This window comes from Choloepus didactylus, chromosome 7 (genome assembly GCF_015220235.1).
Source record: "Choloepus didactylus isolate mChoDid1 chromosome 7, mChoDid1.pri, whole genome shotgun sequence".
NCBI lineage: Eukaryota > Metazoa > Chordata > Mammalia > Pilosa > Megalonychidae > Choloepus > Choloepus didactylus.
In genome coordinates, this window is record NC_051313.1 from 79434118 (window position 1) to 79456775 (window position 22658).

Below are 22658 nucleotides of genomic sequence, written 5' to 3' on the forward strand. Positions count from 1 at the left end.
GAGGCACTGCTCTAGAACTTCTTTTAAAGAGCTCTTTCACATGAAGAGATAAAAAACTCTTTGGGGCTAAAACAACGAGATTGTTACCAAACAATAACGTTCCTTCAGTATCTGTGACCCTTGTATTTTACTTGTGTTAAAATCTCCAGGTGTTTTATTGTATCAAACCACCAAGCAACTCTTCTTAGATGTCATGCTAAAATCTCTCTGACTATGAAAGGGATGGGAGATGGTATTATTTTAGCGTTTAAGGTGGTTGAAACTGACAGAGGGCAGAAAAAGCCTTGTTTATTAATGCAGTTGTTCTCAACACATTAGGATCATTCAGGGACTCAGCTGGACATGCACATTCTGAGTTCTGACCCTCAAAGTTTCTGATTCACGAATCAGAATCAGGTGTGAAAAATCAGGTGCAATGTAAGGACTAAGAAACTGTACTTTAACAAGCATCCCAAGGAATATGCTGCAGGTGATCAATAAACCAGACATTGAGAAAAATGCTTTAAACTTTAATGTTTAAAGGCCACAGTTTGTTTGTAATTTACAGCCCTCATAATATGTCCCATACCTTAGGAGCCAGGCTATCCCATATACCCCCTCCTCCTGACCCATTCCACATACATAAACACAGACACACACACACACACACACACACACATCATTTTAATATCCTACACCAGATCAAGCTCCTTCTGCCATGCACATGGGGCAGTATGCAAACAGGTGGTGAAGAGCTGATGATTTTTCTTCTTTAATAGATTCACTGTTTAATATCATCCTTGAAATCTGGTCCACTCATTGAAGGGGTCTTTCTTCAATAACTCAACCAATCAAAGAAGTGCCAGTGTGTGTAGTAGTTGTGTAGCAGTCTAACCCACGGAAACCCATTGTGTGCCAACCCAGAATATCAACATCAACGCCTGGGCCCCGTACATTCTCTGTTGAAACCTTGAGCCCTGACCTTGAACTTTGATTGGAAAGCAATAGTGAAATTACCATAGGCTTTTTATCGGAAGGGCACTTCAGGAAGCCGGTGACAGCAACTGTTACCCACACTACCCTTGTGGCTCCAAAATGTATCATAGAGACATTGTGGGAGTGGGTGAGGGAAGTGCCCTGGTCAATTTTTTTAAGCAAAATTTTACTTAATCATTTATATTGCAAGAGGTTGACAGCAAGATTTAAAAAAAAAAAAAACACTCTACCAACCAGAATAATATTAGTCCAAATGCCCAATGTTCATAAAATGAATACTTTTGGCATCAGAACCTGAGAAAACCAAAATGCACTAGAATTCCACAAGGAAATAAAGTTATTCAGAAGTTTAAATTCATGAATGACTTTCTGTATTTAAAAAAAAAAATCATATGAACTAAGCCTTCAAGCTCTTAATTCATTTTTGTAGGATGAACAAAATTGAGTACCTATACATTTCTGTTAAATAAGACCATTTTAACCCTTTAATATAGGAGTAGTAAAATAATAGAATATCTAGAATGTTATCTTTGAATGTCTGGGTATACATGGGTTGCATTCATCACTATCAAGCATATTATTAACAAAATACAGAGAGCAATAAAATTCTGCTCATAGAATGGTTGTGAAAAATGAAAATGATACACAATAAATCTAAAACTTTTGGCATAATTTCAGGCATGTTAATAATGCTGGGTAAGGTCCTAAGGACACAGTGACATTCTTGAAATATAAAATAAAAACAAGGAATATGTATTAATATGAAAGAAATGACTTTTGCATTTTACCTTTTTATAACTTGCCAAAAGTATGCGTGAAGGCAAAGGAAAACTTCTAGGAAATAAAGTGTGCAAAAATAGACAGAATGGGCTAAATGACCTTTATTCATGCTATGAAAATGCCTTCTGGGCTTTAGTTTATGGAATATCATCATTGGAAATAACATTTATTTAACACATTTTAAAAATGAATAACCATTTCAACAGGAAATGCTACTAACATACTGTTGGAATGCCTCGTGCTGTTTCTATTACTAAAAATTTATGAAACAGGAAAAAAAGAAAAATTTTTATTATGAGAGACTGTAGTGAAAATGCCATAGAATAAATTTTCATTTACAAAAACAGCAGGTACTACTTTAACAGGTGACACAGCTAAATAGGCAATGGCCTTTTAGATAACTTTCAGTCAGATTCCCACTCTGGGCCACAGGATTTTGCATATAAATTTAGATAGATTTACCCATCTTGGGAACCTCTCCTTGGATGTATCTAAGGGTATTCTTGAAAGTCAAAGCCCTATAAGGAAAACAAAGAGAATAACAGAACCCACACTACCAAATGCATTATGAATGTTTTCCAAATGTGATATGTAAGCAACTACTACAAAGGACAGGAAAAACAATAATTACACAGCTATTAAAGTCTGGTGTTACTATCAATTCTTCATAAGTATAATAGCAGTGATATCACCAGAATACGGAAGTAAAACATATCCTGGGCCTGTTCAGGTCCTCATCTCACATCATCCAAATTAATATCAGCCCCAGAGAATCGGTCATTGGAAGCAAATTTTCCAAAAGGAATGAGCCAAGTGTCAAAAACTGAAAAAGGAGGCAAGAAAATTGCAAGCTAGAGGAACTAAGCCAAGACAAGACAAAATAGCAACAGGAGGTCAAGTGTAGAGAAAGCCAAAAGTATGAGAAAGTCAAGTTGAAGGCAGAGGTGGGGTCTGCTTGGTGGCTACTCTGTAAATGCCAATTGTGCAACTTGTAGGTGGAAGGAAGTTTATTCCATTTAAAGTCCTAGAATATGAAGATTGTATTTTTAATAGGAAACAAGTCAAAATATTAGTCATATGTCTCTATTCTTAAAATTGTTGTAGGGGTTAAGTATTTCTGTAGATGAAGAAGAAAAATCTTCTCTAAATGAGGACTCAGGGAATATTATAAACACTTGTGCTTGAAACTCTTTTAATGAACAAAATTACCACTGGCAAATGCACTGTGGGACAGCTCTAGCACTAGGTATAAGGATCTAAAACAGATGATCTAATGGTGGGTCTTTTCCTTACCCAAAAATGATAATTCTGAAAGGTACCTGAATCATTTTAAAATAAGCTTTAAAAAGAAAGCAAAGACATGAAAAATGAAAATAGCTGTTATATTATTAGAATGCAGCTGAATTTGAAATATACACAGGGAAAATTATGCTCCAAGGAAAGGCAAGAAGCCAGAACTAGTATCTTTCTTTTGTTTTTGCCTGGGGAAGAAAAAATGGAGATACCCAAAAGCAATTCTCACTTACATGCTGTCTGGAAATGTTTCAACTGGGATGGAGACAGAAACAATTCAGGGTTTGGCGAAGATTAAACCATGAAGAAGGTAGAAAACAAATGAAAAAACGCAGGAGGTGTTTCTGTTGTCAATAAATGCTCTAGATAAGCATGTACAAAAAATACAGAACAATGTAAATTATTTCTTTTGGTATTTGAGCCTGTTCCATATGAGTTTCATGACTGAACGATTCTAAAGACAGGATCTAGCAGTAGAAGCAGCCCAGAGACTGAATGGGACAAGGCTCAGTGGAGACCGTGCACTTATTCTCTTAAAATGACTCTAAGATCAGCTTGTTTTGTTGGCTTTGTTTATTTTTTCACTACTGTACTTGCCTCTTTCTCAGAAAGATGGTATAAAGTATATAAATTATGAAGCCTAATCCCTCTGGAAACTGGTCTCTATCATGCATGACCATATTTGATTCCATGACCCTGACTCAGCTTCAGCTTTCACCACTCTACTACTGTACTGTTCAATCTGACTGCAGGGATGTTAAATACACCACAGGCCACTCATGCATGACATCCCCAAGGAGTATCACTATCGAGTCACCACATTCTTTCCCGGGGAAAACAGAGTTGACCTCAGAATTCTTCACAAGACTGCACACCAGAAAACTGCTGTCAGTGAATCAAAGTTAATGCCAGTTTGTCATTAATGCTAATTTCCCCAACATTTGCAATACTCTTTAGTTACATATCTTGGTCATGATATTCCTGTACCAGAAGCATGACATCTCTCCTCAACTATCCTTGCCTGTCAAATTGATCTAATTCTTCAAGGTTATTCTTTAAGACTGTGACTTCCATGAAGACTTTCTGGATCCAGATGTTTTCTGTCCCTTTCTAAACCCTTAGACCATTTGGTTTGTACCACAGGATTTTGTGTCACATCACCATTCTTTCATTCAACATTCACTGATCCTAATTCTATAGGGATACCAAGTGAATGAAGGGATAATGTAATCAATACAGAGGCAAATATAGGAAATCTGAAGGGAGAGAGAGATTTACTCTTGCTCAGTTATGAAAAACTTCACAGACAGCAAACTTCACATTGAGCTGATTTTAAAAGGTTAAATAGAGGAAGGACATTCCACAAAGAGGGAGCTATTTGTACAAAGTGGAAGAACATGATAAATTCTGAGTATGTGGAGTAGCTGCACGGCAAACATGGGGAGGTGACATGAGAGAAAATAGAAGAAAATCATTTAGAGTCTTACCAGCTTAACACAACTGTTATATGCTTGTCAAAATGCATAAAATTGGACCAATTTCCAGATATAGAAAATCTTCAGAATGAACAAAGGATCAAACAATTAGTAAGACTTAAAATCCAAGCATTTCCATTTAACACCAAGATCACCATGCCAGTTGTTAAATGGACACTGCCATTACTTTTGCTTTCGTTTTCAAGAACACCAAGACTATAAATGTCAATGAAGGACAGAAGTAGGAAGTAGGCTGCAAACAGTACAAAAATCTCCTTAAACCAGGGTTTAGGGCCCTCCTCCCTTCATCTTGAGAACTCTGACTCCAGTGTTGGTTTCGGTCCCCTGGCCAAACCCTGACTGATTCAAAATTGAGGACCAGGAATGGGTCCCAGGAAACAAGCCTGCAAAGATGGATTGGGGAGTTTGGTTTGTTTGTGTCCTTAGGCTTAAATTAAGTGCTTATCTCCTTTCCAATCATGATTCTGTGAATTAATATCGTGGCATGCAGTAACATCATGATCAATCAAATGATCACCTGTGATTGATTGTGATGAAATGCCTCTTGGAGCAAGGGCATCGGGAGATCAAATGACTGCTGCACTTGACTAGTTTACCACAAGGACTGTGATAAGGGATGGATTTTTCTGAGTGCACTTGAACACTTACAGAAAGCAAATGACATGCCCATGTACTTACGCTCTCAGTCCAAGCCAAGCTCAGAGATTCAGAGGGCTTCTGAGATAGCCCTAAAATAAGCTCTTATTTCTTGTAGTCACAAGACCAGTGTTGCTGAAAATCAATATTTAATTGTATTGGTGGCAGTTGAATTCAGAGCTTCACTTAGTTTTTCGCATGAAAGTTAGGGCCTTGATTGTGAAGAAGTGTGACCTCAACACTTGGAATGGAACCATCTGTTTGGACTCAAGCGAAGCTAAAAATCTTGAATCCCTGAATTACTCTTACACTGGAAGTGGCTTTCCCTCTCGGGTGTAAGAAGACTCACCTTCCCTTGCTTGAAGAGCCTGTAAAGCCTCACCTAGGGCGAATGCCTTGTGGGAATGTCCATTCTCATCAACACCTGCCCAAATACCCCTTGTTACCATTAGACCCATAAAGAGAGTCATATCTCATTGTGTTCCAGGAAGGGAAGGCCAAAGGCTGTTTCGAAGGAAATTGCTTATATAAAAAAGAATTACAAGATTTTACTAACATCTAGATAGGTAGGTAGGTAGGTAGGTAGACAGACAGATTAATAGAAACCTGACACCAAGGAGGACAGACTATAATTCTGGATCAGACTAAATTTGTTGATATGGGTGCACTTACCAGTGATATTGTAGTTAATGGCAGCTCTTGCAGCTGGAAGTGGCTTCAATAGTGTACTTGGTTATTAGCTAAAACTTGGACTTAACTGTGGTTTATATTTAATGAGGTTAAGGTGTCAGAACCTCCCTGCCATAATGTAGAAAAAGGAATTCAAAGGTTTGGAGATATAAAAATGTTAAAGTGGGTTTATCGTTTGTGACCTGCACTGCCACCCACCCCTACACTATACATGGAGTGGCAGAAGACACTACCTTTACCACTGAGAAATACATTTGTAAGAGGAAGACTAGCACCCTTGAAAGCTCTATTGTTCATCAACTAGATGTGTCCCATTTGCTCATAAAGTTGACATACCTTTTCAACATGAACAGGTTAGGGTGGTCAATGTCTAGACATCCCTGAAGATCAGGAAAGTGATTAAAATAGAGGAAGAGGTAGCAACAGATAAGATGGAATTTAATAAAGGATTATGAATACTGAATCTTTATATAATTTTCTTTTTCTTAGTTGTCAGGGTATTAGGATAGTTAGAAGGAAAGAATTGAAACGGTGGAACTGTAACCCATAGCATCCATTGAAATTTGTTTATAGCTACTTGTTAAATTGTAATTTGAAAGCTGTACATTTTTGTATGTATGTTAAATTTCACAATAAGGAAATAACTGAAACTATGGTACTATAATTCATAATAACTTTGGAAATCTCCTATATATCTACTTGTTAAATCATACTTTGAAAAATATTACTTTTTTGTATATATGTTATATTTCATAATAAGGAAATAATTGAAACTGTGGAATTGTAACCTATAATATTCTTTAAAATTTGCTCTCTAACTACTTGCTAAATTGCACTTGGAAAGTTATCACTTTTATGTATATATGTTATATTCTACAATAAACAAATATGATTAAAAAAAAAACCTCTATTGTTGCCCTCCTAGATAGGCCATGTATGATGTAGAAGATACCACCATTGAGATGGGCTCCCAGATCTCAGTGGGATGATGGGATTCTGGAGCAGCAAAGACCAAGTAGTAGTGCTTGCCCACCAAAGACAAGTGGATGTATTTACTGTAAAGGACAGCAGGGGCAATGTGGCAATCAGAATTACTTGACCTGTAGGAATCTCTGGCAGGGCTAGTCAGAGTGTACCTAGGAATGAAATAGGTGGACAGCTATAATATTACTAAATATTATAAATTTTTTTTAAAATATTAAAATAAATATTACTAAAATATTACTAAACCAACATCTCAGGAAAATTCCCCAGCTTGGTGGCCAGAAACCTGAACTGAGGTGCCACAGTGGAGAGTCATAGCTCTCACCCTATCTCCAGACCTAAGCTGGTTCCCTGGCCTAGTGTCTCTTAATTGAAGAAGAGGCAGGGTCCCCTTGAGGAAGAATCCTTCAGCATTGCCACCAGTATGTATTGCAAATTTTCCTCCAAGCCCTTTCCAAAGAATCTATGGCATTTACTAGAATGACTGGGTACTTGGGAAAAGGAAATACTCCAGATTTGTCAGGAATTACTAGACATGGCTCTGAATTTCTAATAATTTCTGGGGACCCAAAACACCACTGTGGTCTCTATTCAAAGTAGAGGTTTATGGTTGTCAGGTGATTTAAAAAAAAAAAAAAAAAAAGAAGAGCTTTGGCCCAAGGTCAAGCCACAGTGGGGTCAGTAGTTACATGAACCCACCTGGAATTATTGCTCCAGGTCCTAAATGTATTATTGGAGCAGATATAATTGGTAAAAGCAGAATCCCCACATCAGCTCTCTGACCTGTGGAATAAGGGTCATTATGGTAGGAAAGCAATAAGTGAAAGCCTCTTAATTCCTCTCTCTGCCAAGACAGCAAACCAGATGTAATACCATGTCCCTGGGGGGGGGGGGGGTTTCAGAGATGAATGCCACCTTAAAAACTTATCACAACCCCCATTTAGCTTGTCTACATCACCTGTGCAGAAGGCAGATGAATCTCGGAGAAGAACTGTGAATTACCATAAGCATAATCAGGTGGTCACTCCAACACAGTCCCTGATACCTGGTTTGCAACTACTGACCTGACAAATGCTATATACGTATAGCATTGCTAGGACAACCAGAAACAATTTGCTTTTACTTGATTTCTTTATTCCAACAGGAAACTCTAGTGGAATCATAGAATATCAGAGATGGAAGAAAATGGGATACTCTTATCCCCAGTCTTCCCATTCACAAATAAACATACTAAATCCCAAAAGAAGTTAAATTATTTTCCACGATTGGTAAAGACAGGCGGAACAGGAATCCAAAGTTCGTTCCTCCCTCCAGGTCTCCCTCACAGCCACTGAAATGAATGGAGTAAACTTCAAGGGATTTTGCACTCTAACAATGATCAACCACCTGACTTCTGTTACAGCCTGGAGCATCTTAATTCAACTTTCGTTTTTCAACTCCCTGAGATAAAAATGTGGCAAGATACAGATCTTTTAAATTACCCTTAATGATAAAGAACTAAAATGGCAAAATAACTCAGTGCTAATCCTGTTGCTCAATTCCCACCCTGTGCTCATTACTTTCAATTCCTCAAAACAAAATGGCTGGTGGGGCTCGGATTGGAAATAAGAAAGTGAATGAAGATCAGGGCTTAGAAGATAATGGTAAATTAATGGACAAAAAATATGACTAAGCCAAAATATAAGATATGTATCTCTTCTTTTTTTTTCTCCCCACACCAACAAATTTGCTGTTCTGAAGGAATCATCATACTCACCAACAATTAAACTTGTTAAACAATCTAATCACCATAGAGAGAAACACTCAATGTAAACACAGTAATCCCTGTGGAAAGATTGGAGGGCAAAGACCGGTTTCTTGCCCTTAACATCTGTGTCTAACAATTTTGTGGAAAAGACAATCAAGGAACTATGAGAATTTCCAAAGGAATGCTTTGAAAGATCATTGAAATAGGCCCACAGAGATAAGGAAGGATCAGCAGGTTAGATTTCCATTCTTTAACTCCTAAATTCATAGTTGTGCTTATTTCAGTAGAAGAAACCAAATATGCCTTAAAAATATATACATTAAGAAAACAGATCATAAAAGTGAGGAGATGAAACCAGGGCTCATTTTAGTAAAGCAACTCGCGATTACTCAGAAATCTGAAGTATTTTTGTCACGCATAGAGATCAGGCTTAAAAATAAAACACTATGGTGCCATGCTAATTTTGTTCACTTCCCTCTTGTAAATACTCTGAAGGATATAATTTCCCTCTAAAATTATAGGAAAATTTCTTAGATATGAGATCAAGGTCACCATGACTGAATTTGATTTTGATATAACATCTAACACTGAGATTAAAATTCATGGTACTTTAAAAAGTTAATCAAGATAAATACAAGAAGGATTTACAGAAGAATAGCAAAAAATTATATATCACTTCTCAGGCACCACTTCAACCACATGGAAAAAACTGGGAAACCAGGACTAAATTTTAAAAGCCTCTGAATAAATGAAATACATGACAAAAAAATTCAGTTTTAGGCAGCCAAACAGACCTTAATTCACATTAGTGAGTTTCAGAAAGATATCTAAAAAATATCTAAGAAGGTGGAAGTGCAGTGATTTGTAAGAAAACAGTTCTGGAGTCAGTTTGAATCCCGGATCCAGTTCTTATTCCCTATGTGAAACTGACCACCTCATTTAGCTTCTCTGAAATCCATCTGGACAATGGGAAAAACGACATTACCCATCATTATGAAGATCAAATGAAATAATCCACTTAGAACACTTAGAATAATGCCCAGCACCTAATAAATATTCAATAAAAGTTGGCCGTCGTTATTAGCTACCGTCCCAACCACTGGCACATTAGAAGCAGCAAACTACAAATGAGACCTTCAAGAAGTAGTAGACCTTTGCAAATGCAGGACAGCCGATGACTGGTTAATACAGAATACAAATGCCCCTAAAGTGGGCAAATTCTGAAGGGCTATTCCAGCACCAAAATGGGGAAAGGGGGTGGTTGTTGCAACTGCATCTCAGTTCAGTTATACCTCTGCCCAATCCAACTTTCTTCACTCCCTCACAGGTGTTATTCCTGAGGGCACATGTCCTGCATGCAAATATGCATCTCAGAGTCTGTTTCCTGAGAAAATCAATCTAAGTCATCAGGCAAAATGTACCCAGTTAAACACTTTTGTTTCCCAGCCTCCCCCACACCTGGAGGTTGCATTAACACGATTTTGATCAATGAGTTTCTGGATGGAGCATCTAGGAAAGATCGGAAAAGTGGTAAGACTCAACACATTCCTATTGCCCTTTACCCTACCCTCTTCTTCCTGCTTAGAATACGGGTGTGATCTATAGAGACACTCACCGAAGATGGTGTTACAGCCTCCCTGCAAATTCCTTGTTAGGGAGATAAAAATTAAACCCCACTCACGACCACCACTAAACAGTCAGGGCTTCTGTTACTCAGAGATTAAAGCATTTCTAGCAGATACATGAATTGACAACAATCTGGCATGTATCCATATAATCACATGCTGACGTCTTCTCCAGTGTCAAATCATGATCTGAGTCGAAGGCTTCTTCATGGACAAAGTCAAATGACCCTTCTCAGTCCCTTTTGGCTATCAACAGTTGTTCATAGGACCCTGGTGTTTTCTGCTCTTTATTGTCCAAGATCATGATTTTGACTTTTAAGAATCTTCAGGACTAACAATATAATCTCAAAGTATATTGAAGACATTGACTCCATTTCTTATTGATTTCTTCCTGACTGTCATATCACTTGAAGTTAAATAGTTGCCCTTGGAAGTCAGACAAGTTTTTGACCAAGAAGTGTTCACTATCTGTGCAATAATCCCTAACAACACAGAGAACATAGCAAGCTCATCTAGCTTTGGAAGTTCTATGCTCCACTCTGAGGTATCTGGCAATTTCTACCACTTTTCATTGCATTGCCTATAGAATGACATGCATTCCTTGGCAGAGACAACTTTCTGTTTTATTGCTGCATTTGCTCATAATCTTGTTAGATGACTTTGTGTGACAATTAAGGATCCAGATTTTAAACTCAACCATGTGTGCAGATAGCAATGCCATAATTAAACTAAGGTGATAATCATATGAACTGATGACATCTGTGCATAGCATGGTTCTTGCATGTACAATGACAACCATGTCATAAATTTTTCCTATGCTTGGCAGGCAAAATGTTTTCCACATTACATTCTAGTTTCAGACATATAAGAAAAAAGAAATGCACGTCTTAGAACTGTGGGAATTTGGTACTGATATATATTACTTAATCTAGATATAATCATATTATAGCATCACTCTGCAACTTCTCTTTTCACTTAATATTTAAAATAGTCATCTTTGTATCAGTATATATAAATCTACATATTCTTTCTAAAAAGGTATTCTATGCTGTGTTTAATGGGATTGCATAAAAGAATGTTCTTGTTCATGGGAATTGTATATGTGAATTATAGTGTTTGTTCAAGGATGTGTGCAGCTAGCTCTCATATGTTCAGAAAACAGAGCAATAGATGATGGATGATAGATAGAAAGGGAGGCAGGGAGGGAGGGAAAGAAATAGCGGTGTGACAGCATGTTAAAGTTGGTGGATTGGGGTATCGGGGGAGGGGGGTCAGGGTATGCTGGAGTATGTTATAATGTACTTAACAATTTCCAAATTTATGTGCATGTAAGTGATTTCTTTCATTATTTGTATTCATTACAAATAATGTTAAAATGAACATCCTAGAAGTGAAATTCATGGTTTCAAGGGTATACATGCTTTTAATGTAAAGTGGTACTGACAATTGCCCACCAAAGATGCTGTATTAATTTACTTTTCCATAAAACAGTGTATGAGAGTATATGCTTCTCTACATGCCCAACTCCATACCGGAATTATTAATCTTTTAAAATGTTTGCCAGTTTTATGGACAAAAAGTATTATCACCTTTTCTTTTAATTTATATATTTTCAGATTTATTGGTCACTCATATTTCATTTGTGAATTGCCTGTTCATATCTTTCACCTATTTTTCTATTACACTGATGTCTTATTTCTTTATTGATGTCTATGATGCTTTCATTTTTTTATATTAAGACTTTGTGTTATATGTTGCAAACATGTAAACCTGAATCTCTGTCAATTATTTCTTAACATTGATTATGGTGTCATTTGCCATATTAAAGTTTTAGATTTTTTTGTGATTAAATCTTCAATATTTTTCTCTGCAGCTTTCAGTTATCTAGTCGTACCCAGTCCAAAATTTAAAATAATATTCATTTACTAATAAATGCATTTGAGACTAAAATATTTAGTGCTCTTTAGGTAGTATCTTACAGTCTTTTGTGGTTTTAAGTGGTCTCATTTTCACTTACTCTAATAGAAAATTATTTCAATTTGTATTTGACCCTTTAGGACAAAAGGCTTTTAAAGGAATATCTTATAATTTCCAAATGTATGGGGTGTTTTTTAACCTTTTTTTAATGTTTATTTTCTTTTCATATATTCCAAAATATAGTATGTTTTATTTTTAGTTTATGAAAATTGTTGAGATTTTTGTGTGGCTAATATATGGTCAAGTTATATAAGTGTTTTCTAAGAATTTTAATAGAATAAATATCCTTCATAAGTTTTGTACAAAAATAGATGATTGAAAAATTAATTTCATTACTCAAATACCATGTAGAAATAATTTTTGTTTTCTACCTGATATATAAAATTCTGAGTGCTACATTCAAATCTCACACTGGTGTTAGGGTTTTGTCAGTTTCTCCTTTTATTTCTAAAAATTGTGGCTTTAAATAACGTGATGCTGTGTGGTTGAGTTGTGGGGAAATAATGTGTAGAGGCTATTTTTAGTTAGGTCTTGATGATTAGGCATACCAAGTAGAGAAGAGAAGAAAGAGCTTTTAAGACTGGTAGACAACTTATGCAAAAACATAGCATACATAAAAGAAGTGGTAACCCCATTTCTTCTTTGCTTAGAGAGTCCTGATTTTTCCAAAATTATGCGACAAAAAGCTCCACGAAGGTAAACTCCTCCCCAACCACAAGAGATTAAATACAATTGTGAAATTGCCAAGGTAAGTTTAAGGATGAATATGTGATTCAGATACAGCAAATGGGACGTATGGGGAATTCTGCTGGGGGCCTTCTGGAAAAGAATTTCCTCTCTTATAAAAAGACACATGCAAGAAGAAATCTCCCTTCTTTCTTTTGGATGTGATATGGGTGAGCATGAGGCCTGGAGCTGAGGATGAGTGTGAGTACAAAACCAAAATGCATGGAATGCAAATTAAAGCTTAAAGCACCTGTGTCCTCGATGACTTCTTGTGCGGCAGAATTATCAACCCTATCTGCTGTTGGACTTCTTATTACATGAGTAATAAATGTCTTTATTCTTTACACCAGTTTTAGCCCAGGCATTCTGTTTCTTGCAGTTGACATACTGATAGAAAAGGAAACATGGAGAAAACATCGAGAAGTCTGATAGGACTGGCACTAAAAGCAAATTAGGGAAAGTGATGGGAGAAAGAAAGGCTGAATATAGGTTTTAAAGGAGCTTTGGATACTGTGCTCAGAGCCATACTATAAACAATGAGGAACTGTGGATCTGCTTGCATGTTGGAAAGAGCATTTGGGAAGAAATTGGAGAGACACTGAAATTAAGGCCTGGAAACAGCAGTAAAGCTAAGATTCTCACCCACAGGCACAAATTGACCACCCTTTCACTTCCCTCCTCCTCTCATTCTCTCTCTGTTCCTTGGTCCCTTTTATTTCTTTCCTTCCAAAAGCACTTTTAAGCACCTGCTGTATGCCAAAAAGTGCTGTGGTTCCAACCAAACTTCTTGAAAGGGCAGCATGCCCTTGTTGACTTCTTTTTCATCTCCACTCCAAGGTAGTGAAAAACTGCTCTGCATCCTTAAACTGAGACTTGAGATACTCCCGTTCTATTTCCCATTCTACTCCTGATTTGCTGCAAAATCTTGAGTCATTTTATGTATTTCATATACTTTATCTCATAATATTTTGGTAAAGATTTTTAGTATTAGGTTTCAAATTTGGGACATTTTTGCATTCCAAGGATATCTTGTTCGGGACTTAAATTTCTTATGCAGTGTTTGATGCAATATATATAAATAGCTTTTTGAGTTCCAAAATTACTATGTGCTGCTTTGCACATTTCTGTAGTGGAAACCAACCAATGAGGTAGCCAATCACCCAGAAGAAATATCTACAATATTACCTAATAGTTTCCTTAACTCAACCTGACATGTACCAGATTATCAGTATCCTCATTCACCATCACAAGAATTGACAACGACATAGGGAGCTTTATCGTCTTGATACCATAATGTGATTCCAGCAGCCTAGTGCCAAGAAAATGTGAGAAAATTATGGGACTCTATGAAAACGCCAATTTTTTCTGGTTCGCTGTATTTCAGTTCAGTGTTTTTTTCCAGATCAGTTAAAGAAAAATAGCACTTCAGTCAATATTCCTTTATTCCCTGATGTCACAAGCCCACATCCTGTAAAAGCAGTCAGCTTGCGCATACATAGTTGAAAGCATTTGGCAGCTGGCTAAGTGATCGTGCCTTGAGTGGGCTTGGCAAATGGAGGTTCACTGATATACTGTGCAAATTTTATTTCCAGACTCCCTAGGAAATAGCATGAGAATGAGATTTGTGAGTTTGACTAAAATAAAGTTGATTTCTTACAGAAAGAGTAACAAATTCATGGTTAGAAATGCAGAATTGGAAACTAAGAAATAGTGAAGAAAGGACAGGAAGAAGGAAATTGCAGTCTGGGAACAGATACATTACCTAAATGTAGTTCTTTTCTCTCTTCATTCTCCTCATTGCACTCTTCACCTCAAGCAATAGTCCCGTTCTTGCTTGTGAGAACAATTGCAGGAAGCAACAAAAGTCAATATCCCTACCTGTCACTTGTTATTTAGATATTTTTAAAGTTCTGTAACTTCAGAAAGTCTGTCAATGCCATATTTAAAAGTTTGGAAGCATATCAAGATCTTTCTGCGTCTGTGCATACAATAGATAATAATAATGATGACCTTCCCTAAACACTGATCAAATATGCCTTCAAAAAAATGGGTAGAACAAGTAATCTACATACTCCTAGAATCCATAGTCTGGGTGGCACTATTTCCAAATATGTTTCCGAGCATTTCCATGTTTGGAATGCTTCAATTAAATAAGAAACATTCTGTTCTTGATTGACAGATGAACAAAACCTTTCTAGAGGGTACACAACTGGTACAAGTCTACTGAAAGTCTACTGTTTAACTCTCTGCAGCACTGCTTCATAAGTGTGCAACATAGTACACCCAAATTCTTTGAGAAAAAAAAAAAACTGCAACAATGACAACCACAAAAAAAAGAAACCTCTAGGGAAAAAAAATTATCTCTCGAGTTGGATTTTGGCCAGAAATCCCCTTTCTAGAAGTATTGAATCTTTCTACAGATACCAGAGGGTAAAAAAAATCAGTATGAGGTAACCACAAATCCACAATAATATCCAATATTTACCAAGAACCTCTTTCACATTAGATGCTTTATATTAATTATTTTGAATCCTCATAACTCTGTATGGTAGGTATTATTATCCTCATTTCACACCTAAGAAGGCTTTTCTTTTAGTCCTAGTCCAAGATCAAATGCCTAGACATTAGTAGAACAAAAATTTTAATCCATTTATTGTGACTTCAAAGCCTAGGAACTTTCCACTCTACTACAATGTTTCTAAAGAACTTTAAAGATGAAAAGGCTTATGTAAAGGGACACCAACCGTTAGTGGCACAACAGAGCTAGAAATCTATTCTCTGAATAACATTACATTCTGCTTATTCTGAAGTAAAGATTTTTCAAAATACTTTTTTAAATTTACATTTAATATTTGTAAAGAATCACACATATTCTCCCTTTGTCCCCATTTTAATAATTAATTGCTAAAAAGCAACAACAATCATTTTGTTATAGGGAAATCAGATAAGTCTGACAAAGATGTTTTATGAAGCATTTGTATTATCTATATTATTTCCTCAACCAAAAGAGTTAATTATGCACTAATCCATAACCCCTCTTTGCCTATGCCAAGAGTGAGTTTTATGAAACCATGTGATGTCGGAACAGATTCAGTACTGTCAGAAGAGGGTTGGAGCCTCTGGTCTACCACAAATAACTGCCTGATCACTGACAAATCACTTAATTCCTTTATCTTTGTTTTCTCACCAGAAATTAGGGGAAATACTTACCTAGAATATCTGTGGTGATGATCAATGAGAAATTGTAGTGTTTAGTGTACGATGCATGAGATAATGACTAACATTGACTCTTTAATAATAATGACCAGTCCCACTCTTAACACACTATTTTAAACCAATTGATAAGCAAGAATGATAAGAATCATGGGTTGCTAGTTATATGCTTTTTTAGATTAATTTTTATGCAGGCAAGGAGTCATCAAAATTATCTCTTTACCTGGATGTTGTTTTGTATATGGTATTTGGTTCCTTGATGTTTCACTAGGTCTGTGTTATGAGTGATCAACACACTTCAAATTATGGGATTTCTTAAGATATTTCCCAAAAATATAGTCTACTACACAGAATAAACCAATTTCTTGTACAATATTCTCTTCTTAGATTCTTTTTCAGTAGTCTGCATAAACTCTGCTGATTCCAAACAGACCCATTAAATTTAGTCTCACCCATCTTTTCACCTCTAAGTCAAATACCTTACACATAGTAGAATTCAATAAATTGAGTGGCATTGTAAGAGCACTTAATTTACACAAGTTTCAAGTATATGGGGGAAAAAAGACAAAGGAGGAGGAGAGAAATAGCAACTATATAGTTTAGATAATTCTTCCATTCATTCTACTAAATATCTCTATCTATACCTATCTATCTACCTATATAGGTATATATATATTTATATGTGTAGATATGCATATTTATATGTATAGGTATATATACATACATATATAGATACATACACATACATACATTTATACATACATACATATATATATACACAAAGACAGAGGGATTTCTAAGTGAGCACAAAATGGAAGATGTGAATTTGCTTTGCCACTGTTTTTCTGGCAACCTCTCAAGATATGAAAAAATCACTGAACTACTTGACTTTACCATTGCAATATTCATATTTTTCATACAAGATGACTCCTGAACAAAGCAAAATATGTCATGTATTGCTCAATCAAAGAAAGAGTTTTCTGTTCCAACACCAGAGGTAAAACTGGCTGTGCTGAACTTAATGAAGGATGTGAACTCTTCGCCAAAGTGGCATTTTCCTAAGAACTTTTTAAGTAAAATTTCAGCTCTACACAATCTAGCTTTTTGTGCTAGGTTTAGAATGTATGCTGGGTAACTGATCTTTACTCTCACGTCCATCCTACTCCCATCTCCTACTGTCTTATGTATTTCAGGGGGCTACAGTTTCCAAGGTTCCTTGCCCTCTGCCTTCCAGGTAGGTTGGTTAGTGGGATGCACTGGCAGAAGACTGGCATGCAGGAGGAGTAAGTGAAGCAGAGTATTTCTCCCTCTCTCTCTCTGCTTTTGTTGGTGACTCTAGCAATTGCTGTGTCACTTCTGTAGCTCCAGTTCCCACTAGACAGTCCCCACCATGGAAGCCCCAAATTCTAGGATCTGGAAATATCACTTCTCCCATGGTCCCTCTTATATGAAGGAGGGATAGGTGTCCTGCTCTTGCTATTCTCTGGATTGCCTCATCAACTGTGTCACTAATTCCCTTTATTAAATTCTCTCTGCTGAAAAGCCCAGCATAATTATTGTTTTCTAGTTGGAGTCTAATTGATGTAGAACCTAACCCACCTCCCACTCCGCTGCAAAATGGACTGCCTACAATTTGTATTCCTCATTGTGATTATTTTTAAGTAATTCGGAAAGAATAGATTCTGAGCAGAAAAGTAAAGGGGAAAATATGAGCAATAACATAGAAGAGAAAGCAACTCTATCCTCTAACTTCTGAAATGCCTCACAAACAATTAAGAGCCTCATTTTTGGATAGCTAATCCCATATGGAATCAAACGTGAATGCCCAAATATAGGGAAATGAAAAAAAAAAAGTCACCACTAAATGCTAGATGATTAACTTAAACTGGATTGGATGCCTAACCTCTGATGATAATTATATGATTTTATTCTTAAATAAAGTTATTCAACTTCTTAGTGTCTCAGTTTCCTCAACTCTGTTAGCTAGAGGATTTAGGCTAGATCAGTGATTTTTCAATTTTTTGAGATATCTACTCATTTGAGAATATGATAAAAGCTATGAACTCTTTTCCCAGAAAAATACATTTATTCACAAAGATTTGCCCACCATTTCAGGGATTCTCAGATCCTTAAAGTTCATACACGGTCTTTCATCCATGGTCCATGGACTGATGGCTATGAACCCCTGGGCTAGCTCCTAGATATCTCCAAAGGTGCATTTAATTAAGTATTGTGGTTTTTCCCACGTCAGGTAAGGAAGATGAGACAGATGGAAAATGATTTGAGAAGACAGCTACAGTTATCTTCAAAGTTTCCCAATAAGAGTGAGCTGACAAAGATTTTCCCAGTCCTAGGACACACAATTTCTCCCCAGATGCCTGAGATGAGATCATTTTCTTGGAGTTATCAGAATGCTGGCAGGCACACAGAGCATGATAGGCAGAGTTGTAGAAGCTCACTGGGCCTGATGATGGAACAAGGCTGTTTGCCATTCCCTCCCTAGTCTGTGAAAAGGCAAGTATAAACTCCTAGGGGAACTGCAGAATGCTATTATTTCCAAACTTCAGAACAGAAACTGGAAACTTTAATGAAATTCAGGATTGACTCAGCTGTTCCAACATCATTCATTTGGATGGTTCTTTCCCAGTCTCCCACTCCCCAACTCTTCTCACTCCCATCCTTAGACCTCCTGGAGCCCATCTGTTTCTGAATTGACTTCTGCATGGACAGACAATGCCAAAATCTAATCGTAACACTTCTCGTGAAAAGCAGGCATAGTTTTGATCAAGAAGGAAATGCTAACAATTCTAGAGAGTATTATTCAGATAGCAGAAAGAACATCAGTTTTATATTTAATTTAAATTGAAAAAATGCAGGCTTAATTCCTTTGTTTTGGCCCAATAAACATATGTAATTTTAAAAGCTCTATTTTTATGTGTAAGTTGTTAAAATGGGTGTCAGTGGTTACACTGGGCTTCAGAAAACCTGAGCTTTATGTTTCAGCTCTGCTAGTAAATAATTGTGTGACTTTAGATAACTTAAAATATTAGGATTGGGATAAATCATTTCTGAATTGTATTCAGCTGTAAAAATTCTATGATTCTGCCAGCATTTCCCAAAGTATATTTTGGGGAAGATCCATCCTCAGGATGTTTTCCAACATAAAAAGTGCCAATATGCAAATAACTTTGGGAGACTCTGGAAATCTCTCCCCACTTCCTTCCTACACATGAACTTACTGAAGGCTATGAGAAATCCTAAAGGGAAAGAAAGAAGGGAGAAACCTGTTTGGCTTTGTTTAATTCACCATTTACTAAATGTATTTGGCCTCAGAGACTTCATTAAATAGTACCTTTTGACAGTCCATGGAACACATTTTTAAAAATGTTGTACTACATATTAGCAAAAATGCTAATGGTTGAAAATTACTCTTAATAAAGTAGAGTTCTTAGAAATTTGAAAGAAGAGGATATGTCTAGATAATGTGTAAATAAAAGGAAAAAGGTCTAGAATGTTGTGACCCAATGTCACAATTGCTAATCAAGTTAGAGGGTTTGAAGTGGATCCCCTGATGAAGTATTAATCTATTAATTGGAGTCACATGTTTTTAAAACTAGAAAGACTGGCTGGAAGGTGGGAAGTATTTCCAAGAGATAACCTTGCCCCTTCCACTATGCAGTTAGTAGCCAGCTGAGCTCTGTGGTGTGACCGATCCCCTGCAAGTAATACTTTCCAACCATCTGTTGCCAGGTACAACGAGGTGAGCCTTACACTAAAAGTCTTAACAGGACTCTAAGACCTGCTCATAAAAGTCCTGGATCTTCTGTATGAAGGGTTGTTCCAGGACCTCTAGTCTTTTACTTGTGGAATTTATTGTCCTTCTCAGCCTGTTTATATATTATATATATGTTATTCATGTTGGACTCTTATTAGAATATCATACACCTTAAATTCTACTGATTGTGAAAGCAATTAAGTTTGCTTTCACTTTTTTGTGCACTTAGTAATGAAGCACCTTCAGTTTTTCATTTTGAATTTCTCCATCTAGAAATTTGGAAGAAGCATGAAGGGGAGGGCAAGAAAGGGTACAGAAAGCCTTTGCTTTGCTAGGCACCAAAATAGCGATCTTCTTAATTATATTCTGTTGGGAATATTTGGGTAAGGGATGATATTTGTGCTGCAAAGCCTCCATGAGGATCAAAACAGGATAGAAAAATTCCAAGCTGGTTTCTAAAACTGTGATTCTCTGCTTCATTGCAGGAGGTAGATGTCTAGACTACAATAGCAAACATTACTGAAATGAACCAGGTGAGCACATAGCATCAGGATGGATGTCATTAACCATGACGCTAATGCAGACCCGCCATTGCCTCTTTGCTCTTTTCCCATTTGTATTAATTTTCTATTGCTGTGTAACAAGTTATCACAATTTTAGTGGCTTAAAAGAATGCAAATTTATCTCTCACAGTTTCTGTAGGTCAGGAATCTGGGCAGTGGGTGGCTGGGTTCTCTGCTCAGTTTCTCTGAAAACCAAGGTGTCAGCCTGGGCTGCAGTTCTCATCTGAAGCTCAAGATTCCGAGCTCACTGGTTGTTGGCAGAATTCATTTCCTTGCCGTTGTGAGACTGAAGTCCCCACTTTACTGCTAGCTATCAATGGGGGACCACTTTCCGGCCCAGAGGCCTACCACAGTTGCTTGGAATCTGGCCACCATTGGCAGTTCAAGTTCTTCCAAGCCAGCTGGTGCGTGTCTCTCTGACTTCCTCTTCTGCAACCAACCAGAAAAATCTCTCTGCTTTTAAAGGATTCACATGATTGAGTCAGGCCATTCAAGATAATTTTCTTTTTGCTATATAATAGCATAATCACAAAACTGATAGCTCATCATAATCATAGCTTCCACCCATAATCAAAGAAGGGGATTACACAAGAGGGAGGCTCACTGGGGGGTCACCTTAGAATTCTGCCTATCACATCATTCAAGTTTTCTCTTTTGTGTATCCTGGACACTTTTAAAGCCTGAGGCATTTCATTTGAAAAGCATGAACAGGTCCAAATGGCATCAGAAGCCATAATTTCATCAGCAGTGTTCAAACTGTTTCTAAAAACTAACATGTTTCAGTTGTTCAAAGTTATATAGAAAATCTATCATGAGGCTGGTGCTGTCTTTTTTTATCTTTATCCAAAACATAATTTTGGGGGGCTATTTTAAGAGGAGTAGATTCTGTCACTGTCAAGTTATACACCTGGAGAAAACATGGGAGGGAGAATATTATTTTTAATTTCTTTTGAGTTATTTCCCTAGAATGTGGACTTTGAAACAAATCTGCTTTACATCAGGCTGAGAAAAAGTATGACAAGCTGCACAAAAACTTAAGAAAATGTGTCAGATAAAGATACAATTCCTTTTATTAGAAAATGATACATGCTTCTCTACATTTTTTTCTAGAAGTTTGATAGTTCTGGCCCTCATATTTAGGTCTTTGATCCATTTTGAGTTGATTTTTGTATAAGGTATGAGGTCAGAGGCCCTGCTTTTTTTTTTTTTTTTTTTTTCCAAATGGAGATCCAGTTTTCCCAGCAACATTTATTGAAGACACTATTCTGTCCAATTTATAGGTCTTTGGCCCCTTGTCAATAATCAGTGGACCATAAATGGGAGGGTTGATTTCTGGGCTCTCAATTTGATTCCATTGGTCTATATGTCTGTACTTATAGCAGTACCATGATGTTTTGATTAATGTGGCTTTGCAGTAAGTTTTGTTCTTCATTTTTGTTTTCCAAGACTGCTTTATCTATTTGGGACCCTTTACCATTCCATATAAATTTGATGATTGGCTTTTCTATTTCTGCAAAGAAGGTTGTTGGAATTTTGATTGGTATTGTGTTGAATCAAATCTATAAATTGCTTTGGATAGGATTGGCATCTTAATGACTTTAAGTCTTCCAATCCATGAACTTAGGCCATCCTTCCATTTCTTTAGGTTAGGTCATCTTTGACTTATTTTAGTAATGTTTGTAGTTTTCTGTGTGCAAGGCCTTTACATGCTTGGTTGCCACTGTGAATGGAATGTTTTTCTTGATTTCTTCTTGTGATTGTTCATTGCTTATGTATAGAAACACTACTGATAGATAGGTGTAGATCTTGTACCCCACCACTTTGCTAAATTCATTTATTAGCTCTAGGAGCTTTGTTGTGGATTTTTCATGATTTTCTGCATATAGGATCATACCACGTGAAAATAGGGAAAGTTTTACTCCTTCCTTTCCAGTTTGGATTCTTTTATTTTTTTTCTTGCCTAACTGCTCTGGAAAGAACTTCCAGTACAATGTTGAATAACAGTGGGGACAGTGGCATCCCTGTCTCTTTTTCCTCATCTTAGAGGGAAAGCTTTCAGTCTTTCACCATTAAGATGTCAGCTGTGGTGTTTGCATATATTTCCTCTACCATGTTTAGGAAGTTTCCTTCTATTTCCAATGTTCTAAGTGTTTTTATCATGAAAGGATACTGGATTTT